The 27033-nt window shown below is 38.9% G+C and overlaps 1 long non-coding RNA gene across 1 annotated transcript; it reads left to right on the forward strand.

The window, feature by feature from the left end:
• Positions 1-27033, forward strand: LOC141962143 (uncharacterized). Its single transcript, XR_012633873.1, has 3 exons — positions 1-85; positions 22358-22513; positions 26049-27033. It is a non-coding gene; the product is annotated as an uncharacterized LOC141962143 (long non-coding RNA).

Consider the following 27033-nt stretch of genomic DNA (forward strand, 5'->3'; position numbering starts at 1 on the left):
CCACCGCCGGGCGCACGGGCGGCTGCGGGCCGGCCTGGGGGCCGCCACCCTCGGCTACACCGCAGATACCCAAAAGGCAGGAGAGGTTAGAGCCGGGGGAGGGGTGCGAGGGCGGCGGGGGGGCACCGGCGGGCGGGCGGGCGGGGGGGGGGGGGGGGGGGGGAAAGGCCCTGGTAAAAAAGAAGGGCGTGGCTTCCCGCGAAGACAGGCGGGAGATCCGGCCAATCGGAACAAAAGAGAGCGAGGCTGGGATTGACACGTCTAGCCAATCACGGGCCTCGGGTGGAAGAGCCGTTGGGGGGGGCGGGGGTGGCTTAACCTCTGCGGCGGGGGGCGGGGGGGGCGCGGCGGCGGCGACGACAACGACGGCAGGGCGGGCGGGGAGGCCGGCTCCTGCCCCGGGAGGGTCCCCGCCGCGATGCAGCGTCACCTGGGTGACACGCTGCGCCTCACAGGTCCGCCTCTGCGCGGGAGGACGGCTGAGACGCCGGAGGAGGCTGTGGGGTAGCGGGGACGCGTCCGCGTCGAGGCCGGCTGCACCGGCGCGGCGCGGAGCGGTGCGGCCCTTCCTGCCGGGTGCCGCGGGGGGCAGCGCTGCCGCTCCGCGCCGGGAGCCGTGGTCGCGCCAGGCTGCATCGCGCAGGCTTGTAGGAAAAATAATAAAGATATTATTTTTATACTGTGACAGCCGGTCTAGCTGGAGCTGTGTGACACAGAGCGGCATCGCTTACGTAAATATTTTGTAGAAAAATTCTGAGGTGTTTCACTGCGGCGAAGGTTATTTCTGCTTACAAAACTCAAACTATTCACGTTGAAAATATTGTAAGGTGCAGGGGGGTGGGGGTGGGACGGCTCGGGGGGTTGTCTGCGTACTATAAAAGCGATTTTACTCGACTCTGAAAAAAACAGTATAACCGTAACGGTAGTGGTCAGTCTAGAGCATCAGTTCTGTACAGAATTTAGAAATGTGTGTTTATTGCATTAGACCATGTTCTGTGCTAAATTCGTACATGTGTGCAGAATGGCTGCTGACTTGATTCCTCTTACTATGCAAGGTTTTATCCTGGCTGTTTGTGGACAAAATCCAATTTCCATTCTAGGCTCCCTGGAACCCTCGGCCTTAGTTTCAGTAATCACTTACCATTAATATTGTCCCAAACAATTTTTAGTACTTAAAATACAAATTTAATGTATAATATATAATACAGCACATCACCTCTACTCATAAATTAGAAGCCAGATACATAATGCATTATAGGATATTAAAACGTGGACGCTTTAACATCTAAACGGTATCCTGCCTGAAAGCATTCACAAATTAAGAACTCGATCCAGCACTGTACATAGGAAACTTTCAATGACTTCTTTGGGAATTACGTCCCAGGAATGCGATATCTAGCCTCCTCACAGGCAGATGGAATAGATGCGGCAGATTCAGTAACAATTTGATAGCATATATGGTCAGAAAAATCATTGTATAAAAATGGAACTTTCTTACTCATCGTATACCCTTTGTATCTAAGATACTCTGACTCATAATTGCTTAGTTTACTGACTGAAATAAAATTTTAGGCTTCTGTTACCTTGGCAGTTGCTGACACAATTATGGTACAGCAAGCTGGGGACTGGTTCTAGCTCTTCCATTTTTTTATTTTTTATTTTTTATTAAGTTCCAGTTGAAGAATTTTAATTAGTATTTGAGCCAGAAAGAGCACAGCATGACTTGGGACTGATGACCCTAAAAACAGACCTGAGATTTTCAAGAGACCTCTTTTTATTTGTAAACTAAGCAAATGACTTATACAAAATTTTGAAGACAAAAGCCCCACAATGTTCGAATGAAGCCATCTTGAGTCAATTTCCGCAGTGGAACTAGATAAATTATAACACTGCTGCCTTTATCTCACTGAACATGTCCCATTCATCTGTAGTAACATTGAATCAAACAATTCTCTTGTTTTAAGACCACATCTGTTTTACTGTGCCCCCTGCACCAATTTTAATTATGTGGCAGATCTGATTGGATTCAGCACCTGCAAGTCTTCCCTTTGGGAGCTCCAATTAGTTTATAAAACATCTACTTGATTACATTCTTAAAAGTATTGTTTCATCCTAACAATAGGAATATTAAAGTGTAGCATAAAAAAGGATTTCAATGTGATAAGGGGTATGTTGTTTATGTATCTATCTTCCATCATTTTAGAGAAAAAGTGGTAATCCTGAAACCTAATTTCCTCAGACTCAGCAGATGTCTGTCCCGCGTTAGTCTGTTTCTTTACCAACAGCTGTTTCACAAGTGCCTCCCCTTGTCTCTTCAGAATGCCCTTTGTTTAATAATTTCCCGATATGTTATGTCCCAGTCCCACTAAGACAAGCTTTTTTCAACTTTTCTGGTACCTCTAAGTAGGTTTTTTATAGTTTAATAGACAGGTTTGTCTTTGAAGACTTTATTTAAAGCTGCGTAACTAGCCTCTCAGCTACTTCCTTAATAGTTCAACTTAACTAAGCAAATACCTGCATATAATAAACATTTCAATAAATACTGATTTAAAATTAATAAAAGTATTAATTATTACAGATATGCTTCAGAATATGCTTATTTCTCCTTTTTTCACTGCTTGGAGCAGTTATAGTTGAGGTCTGGGGGGGCATATCGCATAAAGTGCAGCCCTCTAGTGGTAGAGGTCATGGGCGGTTTAAAGCAAGCTGTGTTTTTGTCAGGGGTGGGGAGCAAGAAATAGCTTTTAGCAAAATGCAAGCAACTGCTCTGGTATATCAGCCGCCTGCATTGTTCATGGTCTGAAGCACAAATGAAAATAGTTGTGGAGGCCTGTAGTACAGCCTTGCTTCCACTCTGTCCTGATTTCTGTGGAGAAAGGACCAATAAAAAAGTCTTTATCAGCAGATTTTTCCTCTTTTCCCAAATCTGTTATCTATTGCTCGGTTCTTCAGCCAACTCTAGACTGGTATATCTAACCACAGGTTGTTCAGGTGTTCTGGGATCTTGATTCCTTTTTTGTTTCTTTCAGTCATGTCCTACCTGTTAATGTATTCTGTAACTTCAATAAGAGTTAGTTCAGTGATTGCATGGAATAAAAATTCAATTTGCCAGTCTTATTTCTAAAAACACTCTTGGCTAGTGGAGGTGTGGATGGTAGCATTCAAACTAATCTCTCCCACAGACATAAGAGCTGTGCTTAGTACTGAAAGGGATTAGGAAGAGTCATAAAGCAAAGCAATTAAACATATCTTAACAAGTAGAAGTCTGCAGAATAACTGAGGTAAAGTTCTAGTAAGCATCACCTAATCTGATAAAGTCTGCTTGTGGAACAAAACTCAACCTCACATTTCTTGTAGAGGTGATGGATTTTTCTCCTCTGGCTAACAGAATGAACGGTTTGTTTTTTCCCCTTATGGGAAAGATGACAGAGGCCACTAATCATTAAATGAAAAACAATACCTCTTAAACGTCCAGGCTAGGTAAAAGAAAACAGATACAATCTTCATCCAAAATTATGCCACTACTATTGGCAGTTTTTCATTACTGAACATTTTCTGTAATTCCTGTTAAACTCTGGCTTCACTAAAATTACAGTTAGTGATGATCACAAAAGTCTCTTTCAGGTCTTTAACTTCCACCGTTTGTTTATGAAACTTTTTTCCTCCAATAAACTAACATCTAAACTTTTATTATTGATTAAATTATCCATTCATTGCTTGTTTAAATACTACAGAAGTTTTTCACCAGTAAAATTTTTAAGTTTCAGTGGAACTTCTCCAAGATAGTAGCAATATTAATCGTAGGAAAATCAGACCCAGGGTTTGGGAAAAAAAAAAAGCTAAGCACGTATTAGACAGAATGTGACCAGATTATCTATTTTCCCATATTTATATTCCTTTTGTTATCGACACCTATATTATATGCATAGCCAAACTAAAAGCCAAGTGTTTATAATTGCATTCTTCACAGAAAAAGACCATGGACAAGTGCTAAACCCTTTCATATTGTAGACCATTACTGAGTAGTAGGTTTCTTTTTCCAGTAAGCTGAGGAAGGTAACTTAAAATCAGTAATAATTTGACCATACTGTTTATCATAGTATGAATGTATTGGCCAAAACTCTCTAGTGGTAGAAGGAGAGATTGTGTGTAGGAAACCAATGTCCTTTCAGGAGGGATCACCTGCCTCCTCCTATTCACACAATATTCATCAAAATTTCCAAAAGCTTTTTTTGACTTTTCTTCAGGAATAAGAACAGAATTGTTCCCAGTTCTTCATTCCTGAATCTGTGGATCTGATTTATAACGTGTTCTTATGTTCTTTATATCTTGAGGTTACCTGAGAACCTATCCAGATCTCAGTGTAAAAAACAAGGTAGCCTCAGGACAAGATCAATTTTCATCCCTTCCAAGGAATTACTACTACATGGATCAGGATCCATGAAACTCCAGTGGCTGAACACTTACCCAAAAAAGGCATCTCCATGGTGATCTTTCTGTACAGTAATTTAAAAACCTTTGATTTCTCAGAATTAAAGTGTTTGAAGACTTGATTTCAATTGCCTTCCAATAATAGTAGTATTTTTGGGATTTTGAGGTAAGTTATTTTAGGGGGGGGGGGGGGGGGTTAATAGGCAAATAAATACTTCAGGCATTAAAACTAGTCCAAACTAGGAGTAATTCCATTGTAATGAATCAGTGATGTAACATAGTATGTGAGAAATAACAGGATCACCTTGTGTAGCTTATGTCAGTTTATGATCTTACTGATTGAGTGAAGCATCTTCCTACAAACTGAATTCGGCCAGCTGTCACTCCAGATGCTTCAGGATGTATTCCTCTAACAGTATGGTGAACAGGGTATTTTTCAAGGAATCAGCATACCCGTTTCCAATCTCTGTTATTAGAATTGCTCTAGCAGTATCACTATTCTATGTCTCATTTTGCCCTTCCATCATCAAGTGTCTTATTTGTTTGAAATTTTGACACTTTAGGATAAATACAATATGAAAAAAGACACATTAACAGAAAAATCAGGTTTTTTGATTCTGTGGTCAAGCCAGGCCCCCTTCCTGTGGACCAAAAGACCTGGAACAATGCAGCACCCCCTGAGTGGTCATAAGGACATCTCTGCTAGAGCTCAGTCATGCTCGCCAAGTGTCCAATACAGTCTTGGTTGTTCTCATAAATTAAAACTAGTAAAACCAGGTTGTACTTTTAAATGTTGTGTTACAGTATAGAACCTTATTCAGGCTTTTTGAAGCCTGGAAGTTTGCTATAGTTAAGCTGACAAATGGGAGTTGTTATAGTGGAGAAGATGAGAAATCTTGCTGGAAAAGAAATGGAAAGGGGACAAGTAGACATGTTGCACAGGAGACAAAGGAAAAACAAAAATGAGACAATAAAGACAAAGGTACTGATTTTTCTGTGGTAACCATGATTTAAATTATGTATCAAAATTTGAGTTACTCTGATCATTTTACTCACTGCAAAAATGTATAGTACTTGATATCATTAAAGAAAAACATAGCCTAGTAAAATTATACTAGTAAACTCTCCTATTGTTAACAACCAATAAACCCCACTTTTTTTCAGTATAATTTGTAATCAGTTTTCCAAATCATAAGCTATTCCAGCAAAAGTAGTTTTTACAAATATAATACTATTATAATGGTGGGATTTTTGTCAACAAAAAGGTGATAAAAGTCATATCTCTAATATTATTGCACTAGTAATAGTTCCTAGTAGAGATCTAGAGATCTTTAAAAATACTCTTTTAAGGCTTACTATATAAAAATGCCTATTCCAGTAGATTAAAAATTAATTTTCAGCACAGCAAGATTTTAGGTAATAGTTATTACCTTTAAGAATACGAAGTTACACTAGGAACTTCAACTGATTCTTCCCTAGAGTTTAGCAAATGCCTTAGAGTTGTTCTTCGATAAATTATTTTACTTCACCAACAAAAATTAATGATTCCAGTGCTTCATATTTCTACCCGCTTGAAATCAATTACTCAAAATACCCCTGAATTGGAAAGTCTTCTGGTGGAGGAGGGTAAACATATAAAACTTAGAGCCAGGATAAATTGTCCAGAATGATTTGGCACATATCCTCAGAGTTTGCCATGAAAACATGTATCTGTGTGTCAGCTGCACACAAAGACTATCTGGCTCCAGAAAAAGCATGGGGATTAGACATAATGCTGCCTATTTGAGACAAAGGGTATTCCTTAGTGCAGTGAGGTTAAAACAGACAGCTCATCAGTGGTACAAGTCTGCCTAAATTACTTAGTTACCATTTTGAGCCAGAAGGAAGTGGTGGCAGATTATTAATTACTTCTGGGGTTTCTTCATCTTGTTATTTTGTTTCAGTGAAAGCAACACTGGAATCATGAAAAGGTACCAAAATATGACATCATTTTTACTTTAAACATAAGTTATAGAATCACTTTTTTATTTTAATGCTAGTTGCAAAATATAACTGATTTTCATTTACATTTCTCTAAGTCATCATGAAGTTGCTATGTATGTTTGTGAGTGCATGACCAAAGTGAATGGAACAACGCATATGCTCAAAATAAAGCATATGTTCATCTACCTTGCTGAATTAATGCTTCTTTTGTTTTCAATTCAATGGGAGAGAGACGAATTGCTTCAATATTCCAGATTTCAGCTGCCAAATCTCATCCAAGCATACAGTAAGTCAATGGGAATCTTTCTACTGCAGCCCTGATTGCCCTTCTGAATATGCAGACTTTTAAACATTTTTTTCAGACAAATTACGAACTGCTTTCAATATTTCACATACATATATTATGTTTAGAAACTTTTCTCTTTTTTTTAAATCCTTCAAATAGAAGATAGTAGTCCATGGCCCTACTGGATGAAGATAGTTCTATTGACTTCAAGGGCTTTTAAGTCATTCAATACAAAATACTTACAGGAAAAAATAGTGGAGACAGGAAGGAAACTATGTAAAAGTTATTAACATAATCTGCAAAGCATTCATGCAATAAGAGAGATACTCTTCATATTCTAGTGATAGGCAGTTTGAATGAATTTTGCATAGAAATATTTAGGGATATGTAATAGGAATATAAAAGGTATTTAAGAATGTGTAATTTATTGTTTCCAATAAATTATATATAAACAAAATAGCTGGTATATAATTTAAAATTTGGCAGTTACAAAAGTAAAGAATAAACACATACTTTCCAATAATTAAAAATCACAGTTAAGGTGAAAATCTTTACATAGCCTTTGTTTATGTTGATAATAAACAGATATAAATATTATGTTATAGAAAGTTATCCATTTCATCTATATAAAAAAGCCTGATTGTGTTTCCTATAAATTTTCTGTGTAGTATTTTTTTTTGTAATATTTTAGCCAAGAAGACTGTTGTTTCAAAACTTCTAAATATTTCTTCTTGTTGTTCTTATTTTCATTTAGAGGTTTAATTTGTTTGCTCTAGAACAGAAAAATTCATATGTTGAAACAGTAAAAATAAAAGTACTGCGGAACTGAGTCATTGAAAGTGAGATGAATGCCCATAAAAAAGTACAAATCAGAAAAAAATGCCAGAAACAAGATCATTGTGCGTATTAGCAACAATGATTACAGATTCATCATGGCTCACAACAAAGGTATTTATAAGTGGACCTCCTGCCTCTGTCACATGCTGTCATTACTTTGGATTGACTGCTGTTAGATCCCTGTAATCCTGAGCCCCGGGATCTTGTCCTACATGTTTACCCGACTTGCTATGCCTGTTAGTAAGTATTTAAAATGGAAATGAACTCTAATCATTGTATGTGTTTATAACAAGGGGTTTTAATCCCTTAAATGCCAGATTTAACATGTTTTTAAAAATAAATTTTATAAAAACTGTGTTCAGTCTGATATATTTGCCACTTTAGCCAGTTAAGTTTGGTATTTTTTAACTCAATAGGGTGTAATTGCAGTGATATTATAGAACACGTTCCTGGATGAGGGGAAGCATAGAGTAACAACAGCCACTGGGATAAAAATGGCATGTTTATTAGAAAGTCTTGACAAATTTCATATATTTCATGCACGTGTAATATAGAAAATAGAAAAAAAAAATCATCTTTTAGAAGACCAATGTGACAGATAAAGAAATAATATATGACTCCATTTGCTTGTGAAGTTATGGGGTTTTTTGTGGATATTATGTAGAGAATAAAAAACAAATATTGTGCAGTTAAGAAAAAGTTAATTAAAACTATCATATTCCATCTCACCTGAAAGCTTATTGCCACCAACAGATTACAAATAATGTACTGAAGTAAAATTCCATCTCTTCCTTCTTTGTCTCTTCCATATTTGTTTATATTAAATGATATCTGAAATAAACCACCTGACTCTACCTAAGCCAAGGCAACAACAATGAGAATTTTTTTCACTGGTGAAAGAGAGACCATATGGAGACTGACTATAAAGTGCCTAAAGCTTGATGGAGAAAATGCTTCCTGGATAATACACTGAAAAATAGAATTAGAATATATTCACCTCATCTAGATTTAATGCGTTGGACAGCATTTATTTTCTCCGAATAATGAGACATATTCGGTTCTGTTGAAATTCTATAGCCATAGAAACAAAGTTCCAATAAATTGGGTAAAGCAAATACAAAGATATAGCACAGCATGATTTAATTTTTTGCTGACATGATTATAAAGAAGAGAAAATCCTTAACATACATATGTACTGAAAGAGCAATAAATACTTAGACTTTGAAACTTGTTATCAAGGCAGTGTAATATTACTTCATTTTTTCCATTCTATCCATTAAAAAATGTATTACTCTAAAATCTATTTCTAGAGATTTCTCTATACACCGATGTAGGTCTATAGATAAAACTAATTACAAACAGCCTATTCAGCTGAAAAGTTGCAAGAGTCAATTGTAAAATACACTAAATTAGCATAACTACTGCAAAAAGTAGTGTAAAACACTACAGCAGATTTCTTAGTTTAATATAACTTTGCTAACATTTAAAAAATACCGATACCTCAAACTTTTGTATATATCGAGTCTGACTGGAAATATTATGTTTATTATCTTTTGAACTGCATGGGTAAATTATTCATTATTGCATCATCATACCATGGAGGAACTGGGTTGTGCTATCTCCAAAGATTATGCATTACTTTGAAATGGTTGAAAACCATTTCTCTCTTCATTACAATTGTCACATTAGTGAAAGAAAACAGTCAGCTTTCCAGCAACATTTTATTTATTTAGAGCCTCTAAGATTTCCCAGGAGAATATGTCATATAATCAAACAAAAATGCTTGGCATGATAGATTCCGCAAGACTGCATTACATTCTGTGGAAAGTAATTTATGAAAAAAATGAACTATGGCCATGTTATTCAGTGTTGTCTAGATATCTTAATAAACCATATGATGACAGCAGACATTGGTCATGGAAGTTTGAACTGTATTTTATTGTGATTATTTTCAATTTGATAAAATTAACATTCTGTGTAAATCTGGCCACATGAGAACAGTTACAAATTGTAATTATTTTATGAAATTAAAGAAACATTTCACCTTTATATGGTGAATTTCAAAGTTATATTAAAAATCTTTAAGATTTTAATTGCATTTAAATGTTCAAAACCTTTAAAATAAAAATAAACCATCTATGAAAAGACATGTATTTGTATGTGCATATATGTGTGTTTATACCCATGTACACACAAATAAAATATGCCCGTGAATGATGTACACATACATATCATACATTGTGTGTGTATGTAGTTATGTGTATATATATGTTTATGCATGTATTCGTACATAAAATCACACAGCAATTTTGAGCCCTCTAGTGGTAAGAAACTTCTCAGTTAAGAAATCATTCATCTAATCGTAAGTATATCCACTTAAAAGACAAGTGTCTACACTGTACAACATTATTAGGCTTTCATATAGGTTCAGGATCGCTCCCTGCAGTCGGTGTGGGTCTGTAGGTACAAGTGTTAATAACAAAATAGATCTGCAAATTAATTTATTGTTTCTGGCATCGTTACTTTTCTGCCTTTTCTCTTTTGAAAGTACAGCTCTTCTGTACGCTTTTGACACACTGATACTAATTTGTGATATTTCTTTAAAAAACAACAAACTTTTGACATGAATACTGTCAAATAACCATGAAATGTTTTCACACAACATCCTCAGTCTCAACCTCACGTTATATATTTCCACAAATAAGTAATCCAAGGGGAGGAGAAGAAAAATCTGCATTTCAAATTGGGAAAGGATTCATGATACATAATTTCAGCTGTCTAAAAGGTTTCTAGACTAAGCTGGTTGTTTGCACTGACCCTGATGTCACTGGAGGTGAATAAGACTGAATGAGGTTCCTTCTAAAGGTGACTGGGAGAGATCTATAAGATAGGTGAAATCTTTATGGATGTAAGTTTCTTTCCATTTCTCAAGGAGACCTAACTAACTTAGAATCAATATTTTCCTTTTAGAAGGCTGGGAAAAAAAAAAAAAACAAACCACACACAAAAAAAAAAAAAAAAAAAAAAAAAAAAAAACAACCTAGATCCAAACAAGATTAAATAATGCAATTATCAATATTATTATTTATAGCCATATTTATAATATGTAATACATATTAGAAGATGAAAATATATTAATAATGCATATGTATATTATAACAACATATTAATAAATGAATAACATACATATCAGGTTAATTTACTACATGGGGAAGCCATTCTGCAAGATTACTACTATCTTGGGGAAATCCCAGAATAACATTCAGAAGTGTTTTGTTTGGTACCTGATGGCTTTGATGGGCTCCAGAGATCACACTTATGTTAATTTTCACCCTGGACTCAGCTTAAACATTTGGTCTGGATGACCATCCATGCCTTAAACCTTATGAATCCTGCAGCTGACCTGTTTCTTCGAAGATTAACACTTTAATCAGAACTTTGTCCCTGCAGGAACAGAACAAGGGAGTGCAACTATCTAGAGTGGTAAGATTTCCAAATTCCTTTTACAGAGAAATCTCACTGGGAGGACCTTCAATATGGTATTCATTCCCTCTGTCCACAGTCTTATAATCATGGAACCTGTAGTTCTCAAGAACAGTAACATTTTAATTGGCCAGGGTTTTTAATAGGAATGAGTATCAGTGTTTCTGGAATTATTTCATTAAAAACATAGTATAGTAATTTATGAATGTAATTGGTTATGTGCCAAGAGCTTAGGACAGGAAAATTATGTAAGTCATAAGCAATGAATTCACGTTTTTAATAATACAGCAACAATTTTGCTTCCATTGTATTAGGCCAATTTAATATAGTTATTCAATTGGCTGTTTACTTTTAATATCTAACAGAATATGTATGCACGATACAGAAATGAACTCCTAAAAGGAATATTTTCATTGGATGCATGTAAAATTTGCACAGGTTGAACTTTTTTACAAGATTATCTGAGTAAAACATGCAAAAAGAAACATAAGTTTTGTGCATGATAAGAGTCTACCTCAGGCAGGTAGTGAGGCATAAGGTTCAGAACTACTCCCAGCATAAGATAATATGATTATCAGAAAAACAGGAGTAGGGTTATACCTTGTGGAAGAAAACACTGGTGACTTCTTAACAGTGAAAAAAATTCCTTTGTACCATACTGAACACTACTACATGACTTAGAATGTTAAGAGCAAAATAAATTTTACATTAAGGCACTGCACTTTTCTTGTTTAGAAATCCATTTTCTAGTAGAAATAAAATAGAAGACTAGTACAATTTGTCAGTGCTATGCTTGGGGTAAACATTTAATCTTAAATTCATACTTCAGAAAATCGATGCTATTGCTTAGTTATGAAATGTTTGTAAGGGAAGTATATGATGTCTGGATTAAAGTGGGTTTAGACAAAATATTTTCTTCAGGAAGGCATAGCAATTTCTATAGCATGGGGTCCTGGTTCAGCTAGGATAGGGTTAAGTTTCCCCGGCATGTGGAGAGAGAGCTCTAGCCGGGTTATTCAATACCATGCTAAGGTCAGGTCCGGGTGCCCAAAGAGGGAAGAGCATTGGGACAGTTTGTGTTCATGGTCAGTAACCTCACTTGCTGTATTCTGTGCGGAGTATCTCTTGTTCTGTTCATTGTTATTACTGTTATTGTTATCTGTTATTGTTAAGTTGTTATTATTACACTGTTGTATTAAATTTTTCCCTATCTCAACTCCGGGGTTTGTATCTCACTCCCTGCCCTGTCTGGTCTGAGGGTGGGGAGGGACAACAGCACCGTGGTCTCGGGTCCTGGTAGGGCCTAAACCACCACAGCCTTTTTGGCACACCAGCATGGGGCACGAGAGGGTTGAGATAAGGACAAACCCTAACCAGAGTGTGTTAGAGTAATCTGTTAGGTGCAATCTTTCTGGTTTTATTTGCATTGTTTTGTAAGGAACATTTGCAGTGCTGGCCCACTTGCTTGTGTGGTGGGGCTGGATTAACCCTTATATCCACTGTGTGATCCCAGTGCTGGTGTTTGTTCTTGGTGGAAAATGTGTCAAGGGTATTATTTTGCTATACTAGCTATTGACTGCTTATAATGTGTTTGTATCGCAGTTGGCGGGGGCAGGCCGGTACCTGTTTGCTGCCTGGGCTTTAGTTAGGGGTCTCACCCCCTCTATGGGTGAGCCAGAGGAAGAGATCCTCTCATTTTTTGAGAGTTTTAGCTATCCTTGGAGCATCCAGGCCAGTGTGTTTGTGGCACAATGCTTTCTGAATGCCTGCCAGATCTTGTTTTGGGCCATGCAGCACTTCTCTAACAATAGCAGTGACTGGAAACCTGCCCCAAGGTCAGATAATAGTGAGCGGCAAGATGTGTGGGAAGAGATGGGCAAGCACCTGAGTCAGTGGTCACCCCCAATGCTTTGGAATTTCACCCCCGAACAAATGCAGAGTCCTGATAAACTGGTTGGAGTGCTTAAAAAAGGTGTGTCGCCAACCTGACAAAACCTGAGAGACACAACTCACTGCAACGTTCAGGGGACTTACCCATGCCTACCGTGTCCTTTTTAACACTACTCACTGCCCTCAAGGGGGAGAAAAGGCTGAAGGATCTGCAAGTGAGCTTACTGATAGAGCAACTGGGCCAGGGGGACAGGCAGAGCCAGTACCAGTCGCTTCCACCAGCACAGCAGCTGAGCCAGAGACACAGCCAGTACCAGTATCAGTTGCCCCCACTAGTACAGCAGCTGAGCCAGAGGCACAGGCAGAGCCAGTATCAGTCGCTCTGATACCGAAAACCAAATACACCTAAAATTCAGCTCGCAAAGTGGGGGATGGAGGTGAGCTAGTCCCAGCACAGGAACAGGAGGAAGAGCCAGAGGTGATCACCCAATCTCTATCCCTGAGTTAATTGCGAGATATGCAGAAGGATTTCAGCCACCTTCCAGGTGAACAGATTTTCACCTGGCTGCTCCAATGCTGGGATAGTGGAGCTGGTGTTCTGGAATTGGAGGGGAGAGAGGCCAAGCAGCTGGGATCTTTGTCCAGGGAGGTTGTCACTGACAAGGCAATAGGGAGACAGACTAAAACCCTCAGCCTTTGGAGGTGACTTTTGTTCAGTGTAAGGGAGAGGTACCCATACAAGGATGATGTCCTGTGTCAGTTAGGCAAGTGAACCAACATGGAGAAAAGCATTCAGAATCTCAGGGAACTGGCTGTGTTTTATATGGTTTATGGTGATCTGAATGATGAGCAGTCACCCATGGACCCAGATCAGGCCCTCTGCACACACCTGATGTGGTGAAAGTTCCTGAAAAGTGCACCAGAAGCACACTCCAAAGCATTGGCAGTAGTGTCCTGGTGGCAAGACACCCACACTCAAGCAGTGGATGAAGTGGCTGGCCAGCTCCAGCAATATGAGGGAAACCTCCCTTCCTCTCAACATTCCTGGGTTTCAGCTGTAAAGGAACTGTCTCAGAGCGTCCAGAAAATGGAAGAGGACATGTCCTACATTCCACCTGCACAGGCCAATGTCTCAGCCATTAGAAGCAGATGTTTTCCCAACCAAGAGAAGGACAGTAGGACCATGGGGCACCCTGTGGTTCCTCCTCCACAACCATGGAGAAAACATGAGGAGGTGGGATGGACAGCTCACTGCTGCCCTAGCTGCACGAGTAGAGCAGCTGAAAGGGAAGACCATCGCAAAAGGGGAGTCCTCCAAGAAAAGCGCAGCTCCGGTGTCCAGTCAGAAATCCCCCAGACAGAATAGAATGGCCAACGTTATGTCTGACCCTCTTGAGGGGACCAGTAAATCATTCTTACAAGAAGTGAGTGATGATGAGCAGGATTAGAGGGGCCCTGCCTCCAGCCAGGTGGAGGACAGGGGTAATCGGGTTTACTGGACAGTGTGGATCCGATGGCCTGGCACATCAGACCCACAAGAATATGAGGCTTTGGTGGACGCTGGTGCACAGTGCACCCTGATGCCATCGAGCTACAGAAGGGTTGAACCCATCTATAATTCCGGAGTGACAGGGGGATCCCAACAGCTGACCCTACTGGAAGCTGAAGTGAGCCTGACTGGGAAGGACTGGCATAAGCACCCCATTGTGACTGGCCCAGATGCCCCGTGCATCCTGGGCATAGACTATCTCAGGAGAGGGTACTTCAAAGACCCAAAAGGGTATCGGTGGGCTTTTGGTGTAGCTGCCCTGGAGGAGGTTGAAAAGTTGTCCACCTTACCCGGCCTCTCAGAGGATCCCTCAGTGGTGGGGCGGCTTAAGGTTGAGGAGCAGCGAGTGCCGATTGCTACCAAGACAGTGCACCAGCGGCAGTACCACACCAACCGAGATTCCCTGGTCCCCATCCATCAGCTGATCCGTCAACTAGAAAGCCAGAAGGTGATCAGCAAAACTCACTCACCCTTCAACAGCCCTATATGGCCAGTGAGAAAGCCTAATGGCGAATGGAGGCTAACTGTGGACTACCGTGGCCTGAATGAAGTTACGCCAGCGATGAGTGCTGCAGTGCTGCACATGCTGGAGCCCCAGTATGAACTGGAGTCAAAGGCAGCCAAGTGGTACACCATGATTGACATTGCTAACGTGTTCTTCTCCATTCCGATAGTGCCAGAGTGCAGACCACAGTTTGCATTCACTTGGAGAGGCATCCAGTACACCTGGAATCGATTGCCCCAGGGGTGGAACCACAGCTCCACCATTTGCCATGGACTGGTCCATACTGCATTGGAGAAAGGTGGGGCTCCAGAACATTGTTGTATGGGAAGACACAGCTGAGAAAGTCTTTGAGAAAGGGAAGAAGATAACTGAAATCCTCCTGAAGGCCATTTTTGCCATCAAGCGAAAGAAAGTTAAGGGGCCTGCATGGGAAATTCAATTTGGAATAAAATGGCAAGATGGGCATCACCACATCCCAGTGGAGATCATAAGCCATGGCCCCACCAACCTCTAAAAAGGAGACTCAGTCTTTCCTGGATGCTGTGGGGTTCTGGAGGATGCACATCCCAAACTACAGCCTGATTGTGAGCCCTCTCTACCACGTAACCCGCAAGAAGAACAATTTTGAATGGAGCCCTGAGCAACAACAATCCTTTGAACAAATTAAGCAGGAGATTGCCCAAGCAGTAGCCCTCCGGCCAGTCCAGGAGGGGCAGGAGGTTAAGAACATGCTCTACACCGCATCTGGGAAGAAGGTCCCTACCTGGAACCTCTGGCAGAGGGCACCTGGGGAAACCTGAGGCCGACCTCTAGGCTTTTGGAGCCGGGGATACAAAGGCTCTGAAGCTAATTACACACCAACTGAGAAGGAGATACTGGCAGTGTACAAAGGAGTTCGGGCTGCCTCAGAAGTGGTCGGCACTGAAACACAGCTCCTCCTGGCACCCCGACTGCCGGTGCTGGGGTGGATGTTCAAAGGAAAGGCCTCCTCCACGCATCATGCAACAGATGCCACGTGGAGTAAATGGGTTCTGTTGATAACACAATGGGCTCGGATAGGGAACCCCAGCCGCCCAGGGATATTAGAGGTGATCACAAAATGGCCGGAGAGCAAAGATTCCAGGATGTCACCAGAACAGGAGGTGACATGTGCTAAGGAGGTCCCACCATATAACGAGCTGCCAGATGAGGAGAAGCGATATACCCTGTTCACTGATGGGTCTTGTTGCATTGTGGGAAAACATCGACAATGGAAGGCTGCTGTATGGAGTCCCACATGACGAGTCACTGAAGCTGCTGAGGGACAGGGTGAATCGAGCCAGTTCGCAGAGGTGAAAGCCGTCCAGCTTGCTTTGGATATTTCTGAGCAGGAAAAGTGGCTCTATCTCTACACTGACTCGTGGGTGGTGGCAAATGCCCTCTGGAAGTGGTTGCAGCAATGGAAACAGAGGAACTGGCAACATAAGTGTAAAACCATCTGGGCCGCTGAAGTGTGGCAGGACATTGCAGCCTGTGTGGAAAACCTCGTTGTGAAGGTGCGCCATGTGGATGCCCATGTACCCAAGAGTCGGGCCACTGATGAACATCGACACAACCAGCAGGCGGACCAAGCTGCTAAGATCAGAGTGGCTCAGGTGGACTTGGACTGGCAGCACAAAGATGAACTGTTCATAGCTCAGTGGGCCCACGAGACCTCGGGCCACCAAGGTAGAGATGCAACATACAGGTGGGCTCGGGATCGAGGGGTGGACCTTACTACTGACACCATTGCAGAGATCATCCACAAATGTGAGACATGTGCTGTAATCAAACATGCCAAGCGGGTGAAGTCCCAGCAGAATGGGGAACGATGGCTGAAGTATAAATATGGAGAGGCCTGGCAGATTGACTACATCACACTGCCACAGACCCACGTGCTCACAATGGTGGAAGTAACTGGAAACTTACCCAGCACCCCACGCCACTGCCCGGAACACCATCCTGGGCCTTGAAACCCAAGTCCTGTGGCGACACGGCACCCCAGAGAGAATTGAGTCAGACACCGGGACCCACTTCCGAAACAACCTCATAAGTGCCTGGGCAGAAGAACACGGCATTGAGTGGGTCTACCATATCCCCTACCACGCACCAGCCTCTGGGAAGATCGAGCACTACAATGGACTGTTAAAAAACACATTGAAAGCAATGGGGGGTGGAACCTTCAAACACTGGGACATGCATCTGGCAAAGGCCACTTGGTTAGTCAACACAAGAGGATCTGCCAATCGAGCTGCCCCAGCTCAGTCAAAACTTCTATGTACTGTAGACGGGGATAAAGTCCCTGTGGTGTGCATGAGGAATGTGTTGGGAAAAATGGTCTGGGTTAGTCCTGCGCTAGGCAAAGGCAAACCCATCCATGGGATTGCTTTTGCTCGAGGACCTGGGCGCACCTGGTGGGTGATGCAGGAGGATGGAGAGGTCCGATGCGTACCACAGGGGGACTTGATTCTGGGTGAGAACATACCGTGAATTATACTGTGCCTTTGTTAATTGTTTTTTTGTTATTGTTAACTGCTAAATGGCAGCTTGGCATGATGCAGATGGTATAGAATAAAGGGGTGGATTATGTCCTGGTTCAGCTAGGATAGGGTTAAGTTTCCCCAGCATGTGGGGAAGGAGCTCTAGCCACGTTATTCAATACCATGCTGATGTCAGGTCTGGGCACCCAAGCACAAGAAGACCATTGGGGTGGTTTATGTTCATGGTCAGTACCCTCACTTGCTGTATTCCATGTGGTATATCTCTTGTTGAGTTCATTGTTATTATTGTTATGTTATTTGCTGATGTTTGGTTTGTTGTTGTTACCCTGTTGTATTAAATTATTCCTTATCTCAACCCCGGGGTTTGTATCTCACTCCTTGTCTCGTCTGGTCCAAGGGTGGGGGAGGGACAACAGCAATGTGATCTCAGATCCCGGCAGGGCCTAAACCACCACACATGGCTAGAATACATTGATAAGGAGTTTCATGGGGTGCTTAGTTCAAAAGGATTATTGATTGGCAGCCTGATGAAAGAGGAAATTAAATTTAAAAACTACTAGTGTGAAGTCATCAAATTAAGATATACTTCCAGACTGCATCAGGTCTACAGTAGACCAAGGTACCATCCATTTATGTGTCACAGGATACAAGAATCTCCCTGTGTGACAATCACACTTCAGGGGCTACCCAAGATAAAATAAGTATTTCAAATATCTACCGTAAAGAACTGCCACTAAATAACCATGGTTGAGAGTATAAACAGTGTACACTAGAGAAAAAAGACGAAAACATACAAAAATTCATTTTTGTCTCCAGCCTTTAATATGTACCACATACCTTATAAAGTTTCAGTTTAATATTTAAAAGACCTATTCAGGGTAACAGCTAAACAAAGCTTTCCACACAAAGTTGAAGAAAAAGGCTGAGAAAGGGCAATCTGTTAGACTTCCTGGGCCCTATGACTTAGGTAACAGGTGCTTGGGTAGATCTTCAACGATATCCACCTTGTCCCTTTGTTTGGAAACAAATACACAGGCCAGAATTCAATGGAGCAATAGACCATCTCTGCTGTCTAATGTCGTAACTGTGGTCCAATAAGGCTAACAAGGTAACAGCAGAAACATCAGTTTTTATGAGGTAGGACATAAGTTTCATAGAGCCTCTACAGCCTCTACTATTAAATATGGTCACGATTTGATGGACTTAAGATTTTGAAGGACTTGAACTGAATGCATTTCAAAGAGATTGCCATTTTTATTTTTTTTTTAAGAACTTGTATGTTAGTGTGAAGAATCATCAATAATAGAAAACATCTTGCTTCATGCTCCAAAACAATTGCTGTCTAAGATTATGACTGGATTCCTTTATGGATATTGCCTTATGATAAGCTAGCTGTACCTTCCTGAAGACAGTGGTTCTTCTTTATCAGCAGCTGGATAATAGTTTTGGTGGACTGCTGTTCAGTTCTGCTATTTCAATTTCTGCATATGTCACTAAGGGCCAGGAGATACCATACAAGGTTCAAAGAGAAAAAAAGATTCCCAGATAAAAAGGGTCTTCTGCATTGCCACTGAATTTCTGTGTCACATCTATAGGTTTCTTTCTTTGATGTTTGAGAACCGAGTTGTCAGACCTCTTTTTAAGAAACCTTTTTGTAGTTTACTTATAGGTGTGCAGAAGTAATCCTGTCACAACAGAGAGAAAGCTTATAAAAAGATACTTTAAAATCTTGCTACTAAAAAACCAGTGAAGAACATAATGTGTAATATAGTCTTAAAATATTTCTTCTTACCTTCTTATTAAAATAAGTTGATATGTACAGACTTATTCCTAATTATGCAGATTGCTTATACATTTATTTCCTTTGCATGTTTTAATATGCTTTATATAGGCCAAAAATTATAATTACGTCATCTAGCCTGACATCACAGCTCATCAAATTTTACACTTTATTTTATCACACTAGGACAAAAGCCCTTGTAGAGGTATCTTGAGTAAAATGTTAGAAAGCACCCAGCTTCCTGAAGAAAAAATAATCAATTATACTAGATATGACTAAGTGAACTGTATCCATGATTAGAAGGGAAGTGAAACTCCACAGTGCTCTGCAAAGCAAGTCAGGAAGAAATTTTTATGAACTGAAACCAAGACAACAATGAGTTTGAGTTCTTTCTCACAGTATGGGATCTGTGGTCCTTTCTCTAACCATCACCCATTCTGTGCCCTAGAGGAGAGGAAAAATCGAAAGTAACCACAATACATTAATGCAGATATACATCAAGTGAAACACAAACATCTTGACTTTACCGGCAATTATTTTAAGGCCTAAATTATGAGATATTATTATACATAGTGCCGTGCCCTGAGGTGCAAAGATGAGACTGTGGAGAACAATCAAGTCTTCTATAACTTTAAATTCTTTACTTTTACTCCCAAGCCCAAACATGAGGGGACCGAGTCTTACCCTCAAAGACCAGAAAGAACACAGTAATTATTCAATGTGGCCCTCTGTACTCCCCACTAGTAGAATGTATTCCACAAGTTAGATGAAAGTGCATCTAATTTTGTTTTAAAGGAACCATGACCCTTTCGGGTCTTCCAATAATTTTGTGTATTATTTCTAGAAGAATTATCTTAATTTCAATTCCTGTTAATTAGCTTGTGTTCCATTTCTGACAACAAGATCAAATAATTCTGTGCTGTCAGATGTAATTGGTATGTTTAAATATTTATACTCATTTATCAGCCCATCTCTTAAACTTCCCTTCAATATACCAGATAAATTTAATTAATCACACCTCACACCATAATGCAGATTCTCAGCTATGTGATCTTGGTTTTGGGGTTTTTTGGCATATCCTCTCCAGCATTTCGCATCTGCATTCCCCTTTATTATCCATTCAAAAATTTTGTTAGCCCTCTTTCCACAGAAGCACAGAAAATTCAGGTTGAGGATGTAATTTATGATAATTCTTAAACCCTAGGTTTAGACATTGATTTTTTAGGACAGCTTCTGCCATTCTGTACATATAAACTGCTTTGTTGAATTCAAAATGTATTCCTCTTCATTTGTTTCCATTAAATCAGTTTTTCTGGATTCTAACCATTTAAATCACTTGATTTAGATTACCAAACTAATAATCTCTCCCATAATTTTAATAGCCTACAAATCTTTGCATAATTCACAAACTGTGTACAATATTCACTGATAGAGCTAGGCACATTTTAACAACTTTCATACCTTTCACCCCCCAGTTCCCAGCTGCCTGGTGGAAATAAGAATTATCATGTAACATATCTAAACAAGTCAAAATACATATTTGTTTTGAGTTACTTTTGCATACAATTTATGCATGACCTTTCCCTTTTTCATCCCTCCAGAAACCATACTCTGAAGGCTGTAAAATCCTTGTAGAGAGAGGTTGGAACTGGAACAAGTAAAAATATCCAAAAGATCCTGCATATCAATATCAAAAGAAGAGTTTATAATCCCTCTATCTCATACCTGTGAATTTCATAAAATGCGTTTGTGTCAAAAAAACCTTCACGTGCAGTAAATGAATTAAGTCCAAGTGTACATATGTACTTTGTTTACCAGCCCCATGATCCAGTCAAAACAAAACCAGACAGAAAGAGATCTCACAAAAAGAGCTATCCAACTAGTAGTAATTATAATTGTAGTCTCCAGTTCATTACTAGAAAAGTTCCAAGCTAACAAATCCATTCTTGTACCTGAAATGAGGGTCAGACAAGATAATTTATTATTCTGTATTATATCCTTTTCTGGATAATAGGACAACATTTGCAAACCTCACTGTTTCCCAGTTTTCCAAGATAAGTTAAAAATTGACAATGATTCACTAGTTCCTTTGAGACTTCTGAACATAAATTACTTAGCTAGTTCATTTGAAACATTCTCCAATGGGAATAAATGTTGCCTTATCAGTGCTTTATTTCAGATAGAAAATGTTGCGTTTCCATCAACATTTGAATGACTTGGCCCTAAACCAGCCTTATCTCAGTTTCTCTTACTCTGAACAAACTTATAACCTGAGTAAGATACACCACAGTGTACAACTCGTTTTTCACAGTAGATAATTCTGCAAATATTATAGCTCAGATGAAATAAAAACATCCAGCAAGTTGTGTACATGCTTTCTTTCCTAAACATAGCTTTGTATAGGAGTCTGTCTCCCTTTCCCTGGTCTGTTTTCCATAGGACTTTCCTTCCCTACTGAATTTGATAAGAGGTCACAATCCCTATTCTAAAAGAAAAGGTCACCTTGTTTCTTTTTTCTCTATTTTTGTCCCACATAATGCAGAAATATGCACTGAAAACTCTGTATTCTATATTCTCCTTTGCAATGATGGAGAGTTCTTACAAGCTCTTACTTGACTAGACAAATAAAAGACTTTTTTTATATGTTCAGAATAGGTTACTTCAGAATGAGAGGGGGGAAAAAAGGACTCAGAGAAGCTACTTTATTCATTTTAAGTGTTGTCCAGGGAGTAAAAACTGGAAGTAAAATCTAATATTTTAGAGCAGTACTTTGACAGGAAGACATTTTAAGTATGTGATATTTCAAAATCTGGAAAACATTTCTTGGTGATATTACATATTTTAGAGACTCCCTGTGTTGACAGTGTTTTGTTGATACTTTTATATGTGGTTGGACGTTTTTGTTGGCATCTGTAAATTCCAGAATTATTTCTGCTGTCAACAGCAGAATCACAATAGTAATGCCTTAAGGCTACCTTTTTTTTAATTTTATTTTTTTATTTTTTTTTCCCCCTAAACCGATTTTTCCAGAAAGTGCCCAGTTTCATAATGGGTCTTCTATAAGTTTTACAGATATTTCTTGTTTCTCTTCCAGAATGGTGCTGCACATTTGAATTCGAACCAAGTGGCTCCACTGTCTAGAACCAATGATTCTCCAAGACTTAACAACCTAAACAGTAATTTGCAAATAAAAGCTAAGATTTCTGGTGATCAAGTCTGGGAAGTTGGAGGAGAAATGGGATCCTATGGGGTAAGGAGCATGAGACTGAAAAAAAGAGTAATGAGGTAAGAGTGTTGTGCGATTGGAAATTGGAAGAGGAGAAGATGGAATGAGTTAGCAAAATGACTGGTGTCAGCAGACCTGCAAAATTCTGAAATTGGCAGAGGCTGAATAAACTGAACAAGAAGGTGGGGCAGGAAAGATTATGCAGAAAAAAGAGTGGCGTTGTAAGACAAACTGGGATGGAAACTTTGGGAGTCTCGATAAAGATAATTGATAATTAAAGAGAGAAAGTATGAAGACCAGAGCAAGAACAAAGGAAACAGTTTGAATGGAGAAATCAAGTCAACACAGATATGACCAATCTAATACTTATTGTTACATTGTTATTTAAAATCACAAAATGTGGTTCTCTTTGAATCTTCATTCTTGCCAGTTTCACACTAAGGAAAATATATATAAAATTACTTTAGAAAGAATACGTTTAAAGTATATTAGTACTGCAAGCTCAAGCACCCAGATCGAGGTTATATTATTATCCCTGTTACTAATCAAACTTATCTTGAGTTTCCATTGCCCATTGCCTCAAACAAAAATATAGTAATACCACTTTTGAAAAAATGGTGCTGTTCTGCTTTCCCTTGAAAAACAACTCAGCCAGCTCATCAGGGTATTGTTTATATGGATTAATTAAACCTTAAAATATATAAAACAATTTATCTAATTAAAATCTAGTTTATTCAGGTTGACAAAAATGACATGCAATATGAACTAATATACTTAATGTTTCTATATTCTCAAATTTAAAAATGTTTTCCTAATAATTTACACCTAAATTAAAAAATTAAGTTGAAATAAAGTAAAATGAATGTATCAAAGAACTGTAAATTCTAAGTATTTATGATAATATGAGTATTTTAAAGCTCTTTAATAATTTCATACTGATTTACTGTGGTTGTTGCTGATACATTAAATACATTTAATGAGCTTTACCATAATAAAACTTAAAAAAATTGACACCAGTCAAAGATAGTTTAAAACATCTTAATATGATTTTTTAAAAAAAAATTAAACTAGCTGGAACAATTACTTCACCACTTTGCAATGGAATTAAATAATGCAGCACTGCTCTGAAGTTAGTATTTTGAATGTCTAATAATACACCAGATACATACAATGCACTAAGTGTAATTTTAATATTCATTTTTATGACTCAGTGCTTTTCCAGAAAGGTCAATTTTAAGTTAGTCTAATTTTAAAAATAGCTAAAATGTCTAATGTTAGATTTATGTAGGTAAGCTACTGGTCTGGGTTCTTCACCTAATTCAGCTTTAAAGGTCTGCCTTTAAATATAGTTTGGTTCGTATGTAAAATACTTCCACTCTGGGAAGATTTGTCTATGCACAGCACTAGAAGGAATTGAAAGGAAAAAGTCATGACACTGTATGTGTAGAAGTGGAACAGCAGTGAACAAATAATAAGGATAGACACATGAAACCTTGTCTCAGATATGTAGAAAGAAAAACTTGATGCAACAAGTGAGGTTTAATTAGGCTATAACTTTTAACAATTTAAGTCAGCTGGGAACTGCCCTGCAGTAACTCAGACCACAAGGGTAATCATTACTTACATTTCCACTTACTGGACAGCTGCTGCCAGTATTCACCACTTCACAGTTAGTCCAGCCAATTTCTAGGACCTCACATATAAGAAAGGCTACTGAAAGCTATAACCCTGTTTCCCTCTGCGTTAGATATGGCCTTTCTTTTAATCTGCTTTAACTCTATTCAGACTGCCAAGATGTGACAATGTGTGCAGGGCTCTAACCCACTCCACTAAGCTGTGGCTATAGGGGTGGTAAAAATACCTACTATTTGCAGTCTGGCAGCATGAGAAATACTCTATTCCGTTTCCAAAGGAATTGAAGGTGCAGTGCCCATATAATAGTAATTTGTAATTAGTATAGTAATTATTAGTAACAGTAATTGTAATACCAATTCTATAGTAGCCACAGCATAAAGAAAGGGCTCAGTCTAATAGGGAAACTTTATGCTGCCTTTCCTTTGTGCTCAAGATATTAAAAACTGAACACTAAAGTACAGAAAATAAAGATGTGATATTTGGCCACTTACTCCATGACACTTTTTCTAATACTCTATTCTCATTATCTGAGTGGGCAGAATAATGGCTGCACAGTGCTTACATAAGCCACTACCCTGATATTCTAAGTCTGGGAAGGCGACATTACTCGTAAGTCTCTTTCTATCTCCCTCTAGCTCTGCTGGTACAACAGCCTATGAGATGCTTGAAATGCAACAGCCATGGTAAACTATGCATAAGAAAAGTTCTGTTAAGTTTCAAAGAATAAAACAAATAAAATTGTCTTGTTTTCTAGAACTCTTTAAGAATCTATTAATCTATAGTATGTATTAAATAAGGGTTGACAAACTGTTTTAAAAGGTTTATGAGTAGAAGCCTAAAATAGAGGTTAGCGAGTTTTATGCACACCCTGAGTTAGGAAATTAAGCTGCAGAAGTGTTAAAAATAAATAAATAAATCTTTAATCTCTAGTGTTTTAAAGCTACAGTGAACTCTCTAAGATGGAGTAAAGCAAAATAGTAGCCTGTGAAAAGTCCAAAAATTATACAAAAATGGATCTATAAATGTCTTGTCTCTTAAGGCAGAACATAAATACTGTAGCAGGTTTACCTGCTACCTTCCTGAAAGTAGAATCAGATTATAAGTAACTGCAGAGAGCACATAGTTTTTTATTTCAAAGCCTTCAATGGGTAAATCTCATAGTATTTTTGCTTTCTCTTTGTCACTGTAGAGAATGGCTCCTTTTCTCCCCCCAGGAGGGATTTTTCTCTCCTTTTCTATTCAAACAACTAAAACTTGAATCGGTGAATCTATGAAAGAGGAAAAAGAAATAGACGCTAAGAAAAGTAAAAAGTTTGAAGGCAACTGGAAATTGACAAATAAGTGTCAGAGCAGAAAAGGATGGCAGTTTGCCAACCAGCTGTGAAAACTAATTCAGCTTTAGATAAAGAGATTTTAAAGGGGAAAAGGACAAGCAAACTTCAGAAAAAGGAGGAATAAAGGAGCAAAGAATAAATCCTTAGAGCTGTATTAAAGAAGAAACATAGGCAGTGCTTTGTTGTTTTAACTGCAGAACTGCAAGAGGGGCTTTTCATTGAGACTTTGAATAGCACCAAAGAAACAGCCAGAATAAAGTGGAAGCACTAAAGGTTTCCTTAATGCAGTAGCTTATAGACCAGCCCACAAAAAGGGATTTAAAGATTAGCTTTTCTAGATAAATAGAAATTATTAATGGCAGTAACTGTTTTCTCCACCAGTCTACATATATAGTGTTACACACAGTTCTGTGTACAAATTCATGGCAAGAAGTAGCTGAGATTTTTAGACAAACAACTGACAAAGAATATGAAACTGCGAATTTCATTTAGAAAGCCACTTTTCACTAGAAAAAAAAAAAAAAAAAAGTATTTTAGTGAGCCAGTATGTAATCTTCAAGAATACAATTTTTTTTTTTTTTTTTCCCTAGGTATATCATGTTTGTTATTTCATGGTCGGAGAGCATAAAAGAATGAAGCAATGAGTGCTGTCTGGTCACAACAGCAGACCAAAATAGCAAGCTGGTATATAAAATAACATGAAAGAAGGTGGTCACAGGCTTGTCCTCTCATCTGTCACTAGGCCTTTTAATCAGGCAGTGAATAGCAAGTCAGCATGACATAATGCTGCTGATTATTATGCAGAGATCTAATGACTGCATCTACTCTGCCCAATTACAGCATTCTCAGAAGTTCTCTTGGGACAACATCTCCTGACCGTTCTGACTATATAGAGCTTAGTGGTCCCCTCTGAGTGCCCTATAAACACCATCTCTGAGCTCACAAGAGGATTCCTTGAGAGTGCCAGGCTCTAAGAATGACCTCACCTGTGCCCTCTCTATGAACTACATCCTTTCACCTCCATTATGCACGGTTTGACTCTGCTGCATGAAATTCCCAGAACATCATAGAATGACTGTCCAGATATTATCCTGCATGGGCAGGATGCACAGGCTCTCTCACATTACAGCATGCACCTTAGGTACCTGAAAGATCTGGCATTGAGAAGACAAGAACAATTTTGGCTTCCATCAAAACAAAAAGCCTTGACATATGTAACTTCCATAAAACTCAGGGAGAGTTCACCTAGTATGTTTAAAACATTTCTTAAATATTCTTTCAGAGATGGAATTATGAATGGGAAAAATCACCCCAAAGTGTATTTTGCAACTTTATAGAGAAAAATAGGAATAATAAATAATCTTCTATTTTACTGTGAAGTTAGAGCTCAGAATTTTAATGGATCATTCAAACAGAAAAAATACTTCTGCAAATAAATTACATTTTCATTTTGAGCTGTAGTATTGTCATCAGCACAGATTAGTAAACTGTGAAATAAGGAGTCAACATGGAGACCCTCTGTTTGCACTTAGTCACAGACTATCGAAATGTCATCATTAGCTGACATTTCAATTG

The sequence above is a fragment of the Athene noctua genome, chromosome 6 (assembly GCF_965140245.1).
Source record: "Athene noctua chromosome 6, bAthNoc1.hap1.1, whole genome shotgun sequence".
In the NCBI taxonomy this organism is placed as follows: Eukaryota; Metazoa; Chordata; class Aves; order Strigiformes; family Strigidae; genus Athene; species Athene noctua.